Genomic DNA, 4,652 nt, shown 5'->3' on the forward strand with positions numbered 1-4,652 from the left:
TTCCCTGCGTTCGCAAGTGAAGGGGAGCCAGGGGAGAGCCACATGACAATGAGGTTGCCAGTTGACACCTTTGTGATGTCAGCAGCCTCCGGAGACTGCCCAGCTGAGGGAGGGAGAGTCCTGACTCTTCTTCTGGATGGTGTGAGGGTGTTTTGTGTTAACTCAGCAAGCCGGCTGTCCCTGGGGGAGTGGGGGGAAGCGCACGGATTCACCGTGTGCGCGCGTGTGAATCAGCTCCCCAAGGAGGTGCAGTGGGTTAGACTAGATTGGACCCCCTAATCCGCAGGCCACAGAGGGATCACGGAAATCTCCAGTCCAACTCCCTTTTTTTTTACTGATGTGAAAAGTGAACCGTCTGAGGTCAGTTCTCAGCGTGCGTCTCTTCCTTAGGTATTGAGTTTGGATAGGTGCCATTTCTGGGGTGTTGTCGGGAGAAGATGGGAAAGGGTGGAGGAGGGGGGAGCGCCTTTGAAATGAGACAAGGGAAATTCCCTAATAAGGTGGTGTTCTTATGACTGTATTCCCAGTTTGCATACAACCCTGCCTGCATTTGGAATATATATGTGTACTGGTATTTAAAAGCCTTTTGAGCAAGTATAAATATCCCCCCTAAAACAAAACCCAAATGTATTAAAAAAAAAATCTGAGTGCAATGATAGGAACTATTTCTTACCGTTTATATTCTAGGATTTTTAAAATAATGAGGGCCTCACTAGTGCTTCTAGTATGAGTTTATACTCATTAGCTGCTTGAAGGATAATGGGAGGGCGTCTTTTGGAGGGAAGGATGGAGAGTCTGGAAGCTTAAGTGTTAGGATGTATCACCCATTCTATGGAAGAAGGCACATTGGGCAGAAACAAAGAAAAAGCATCTCAGGAATTAAAATTTTTATTTTAGGGAAAATAGGATTTCATTCTTTGAAACATTCATAGATAACATAACTTGAATATTAATAAAGTAATGAAATCTATATTTAGCTTAGCACAGTGCCTGGCACCTGATATGTAATAAATATTTATTGAATGAATGATGCGTGAATGTCTCTGATGGTTTGCTCCCTTTTCTTGTTTCTCTGCCAAGAGAGAAATTAATAAACTCAAGTGGATTTGTGGCTGGTTAGCTAATGCTTGATTGTGTTTACTTACTCAGCATTCCCAGGCCATGAATTAGGATGATGACTTTGGTGTGTTTACCGAATTGAAAGTGACCTTATTTAAGTAGAAATTTAAACACTTAAAATAATGACCCAAATGATAATTGTACTAATTGAAGCAGAATTTTATTGATAGAAGTGTCACCCTCTCCTTATAATTAAAAAAAATAATAAACTCCTGGCTAGATCTTACATGATTGCCCAGGAGAGGAATTTGGAACATGAAGTCTATGGAGAAGAATTAATTTCCAAAGTGATCGTTTCTTTTCGGGGCTGGGGCAAAGGTGTGGTTTGATGGTGGGGTGGGGTGGGGATGCATTATTTAGATGGCGCTGTGTGTGTTGTGTTTCTTTTTGATGAGAGGTGATGCTGCCTGGCCTACCAGGGCTCGTGGAGTGATTTTATTGATGTTCCACCCTTTCTTTTTAAAAAATATCTTCTCGATACTTTATTTCTTATTTTTAAAATTTTTATTGGAGTATAGTTGATTTACAATGTTGTGTTAGTTTCTGCTGTACAGCAAAGCGAATCAATTATACATATACATATATCCACTCTTTTTTAGATTCTTTTCCCATATAGGCCTTACAGAGTATTGAGTAGAGTTCCCTGGGGTATACAGTAGGTCCTTATTAGTTATCTGTTTTATATATAGTGGTGTGTATATCTCAGTCCCAATCTCCCGAGCTACCATATGATCCTGCAATCTCACTACTGCAATCTCATGTATCCAGAGAAAACCGTAATTCGAAAAGATACATACACCCCAATGTTCATAGCAGCACTATTTGGAGTATAGTTACAATGTTGTGTTAGTTTCTGCTGTACAGCAAAGCGAATCAATTATACATATACATATATCCACTCTTTTTTAGATTCTTTTCCCATATAGGCCTTACAGAGTATTGAGTAGAGTTCCCTGGGGTATACAGTAGGTCCTTATTAGTTATCTGTTTTATATATAGTGGTGTGTATATCTCAGTCCCAATCTCCCGAGCTACCATATGATCCTGCAATCTCACTACTGCAATCTCATGTATCCAGAGAAAACCGTAATTCGAAAAGATACATACACCCCAATGTTCATAGCAGCACTATTTACAATAGCCAGGCTATGGAAGCAACCTAAATGTCCATCGACAGAGGAATGGATAATGAAGATGTGGTATATATATATATATACACACACACAATGGAATATGACTCAGCTATAAAAAAGAATGAAGTAATGCCATTTGCAGCAACAGGGATGGACCTAGAGATGGTCATGCTGAGTGAAGTAAGTCCACCTTTTCTTCCATGACTTTCTCTCTCTTTCTGACTCTTCCTTTCCTCAGGGAACCAGTGTCTCCATGTTGCCCTATTGAATTTCCAGCGCCTCGTGTAGACTAACTTTCTCAAGACATTAGCCTCAGGCTCAGGCTTACCTGTCTGGCCATAAGATTACAAATGTTGTCACTTAGAAAAGCCTTAGATGAATAAAGCATACTAAGGCTTATTGACCAACACACACAGTGGCTGTGTCTCTCTCTCTGAAGTATTATTATTTTAACAAAGCATCATGAGTGGTTAACCTCAAGGAATAGTCCTTTGGCTTGAGCTAGCTGTGTAATTTTTGGTCCTGAGGTCTGAATATCCACAGGCTAATTTCAGCTTTTCCAGGTTAGACCAGATCCCTAAAATGTGTTCTTCATTTTGAGACTGAGTAAATATGTGTTAGTGAATGAGTGGACGAGAAAAAAGGAGAGTAAAGAATGTAGCCTTTCCCAGACTACCTGATCTCAGAACCTTAAAAATTCTTTTCTCAGGGAACATCTTGTGAAACTACTATCTCAGGGATCCTTTTTTAGGAGATTCTAGATGAGGCTGTTTGCCCTTGGTGGAGTTGTTTAAGGTCTCTGGGGCTTTATTTTTCTCATCTACATATTGGGGGAGGTGGACAAGATAATTTCCAAATCTCCTTAGGACTTCCAAACTCCTTCTTAATGGAGAGGTTTCAGGCACCACCCAGTGAGCCAGTACGGGAAGAATTCTGGAGCCAAGAGAAGAGCCTTTCTATTCCTTCTAATTACATCGCGTAGCCCCACCTGTCAGGTGGGCGCAGACAGAATTTGCTCTTCCCAGTGAGCTACTCATGCAGCTTCAGCTGCAGCTAAGTTGCCCTTAGTATGGACAGCTGTTTTATGAGCCTACCTCTGCCCCCTAGGTGGCCGGCATGACGATCCTTCCCGTAGCACAGGTGGGGTATCAGGTGAGCACGCTGAGAAGCCCCTGGTATCAGTACAATCTCTCTTGCTGAGTCTGGTCTTGGGCAGGCTTCTATTTTTAGCTGTATCTGATAGAGACACTGACTTCCCAGCTTAATGATCTCTCTCAGGTACCAGTGTGCCTCCAAACAGCTCTCTCGTGATCCAAAAGGCCCCTGATATTATAAAAGGAAAGGGCAGGATGACATAGAGCAAAGTGGACTCAACCGAGACACTCGATTTCTCTCACTGTAAAGCAGTGTGCCTTTGTGACTCCCAGGACCTTGATTTCCTTTCTGTGAAATGAGACAGGATGCTCTCTAAGGGCCCTTCCAAATTTAAAGTTCTATGAAGACCCAGTCTGTGCAGGGAGAGGACAGATGCTTGGAGATTTTAAGACCCAAGCACTAGGGACAGAGAGTCAAGCAACCACCCAGTGCTTGATACAGTGTAAGCAAGTCCATAAAAGTTAACCAGTAAATATTCCACCCAGATGCATGGGTATAAGTGCTAAGGGAAATGTAATTTTGACATACGTTTATTTGCCCAGGAGAAAAATAGCGGAAAATAATACATGTGCCATTAAGTTAAAACTGCTAATGTGTTCAAGTCAGTACTTACATGGGGTTAGGAACCTAGGGGCACACAAGTTAGTACTTTGTCCTGCTTCCTGGGCAGGGTATTTAGTGAATTTAGATCTAAAGAATGTCAAAATTTCAAGGACATTTCTGTAGGAGCTGCTGATGGTATCCAATTCACTCCAGACTTTTGACATTGTCTGAGCCCTATTCAGCAAGGTCATCACAGCAGGTATGAGGCTTGGGGTAAGTCCTGTGGAAAGCAGATGAAAATTAATAGGAGGATCAGCCTGAAAGAAAGAAAAACACAAAAAACTCCCAAGACATGCTGGGAAGCCTGGGGGCTAAGGGCCAAATCTACCTATCTACCTACCTACCTATCTACCTATCTATAATGAGCCTTGGGTCTGTTTTTAGTACCACCTGGTATGAACTATTTTTGTCTTTTTCCTTCAGGCTGCCTGAGTTCCAATCAGGAGATTGGAACCTTACAGAGTGCAGGCCAGGGGAAATCAGGCCAATTGCTGTGTTCCCCAGGGACTTCATCTACATTACACATCTCTGCAACATTCATTATCCAGAGGAATCCAAGGGGAAGCCTCAAAACTGCACACTGTTTTGGGGGGATAGGATCACATTTTCAGCTTATAACAAATCTATATCCTATTGCCCACA

Source organism: Lipotes vexillifer, unplaced genomic scaffold, assembly GCF_000442215.2.
Source record: "Lipotes vexillifer unplaced genomic scaffold, Lipotes_vexillifer_v1.1 scaffold1048, whole genome shotgun sequence".
NCBI lineage: Eukaryota > Metazoa > Chordata > Mammalia > Artiodactyla > Lipotidae > Lipotes > Lipotes vexillifer.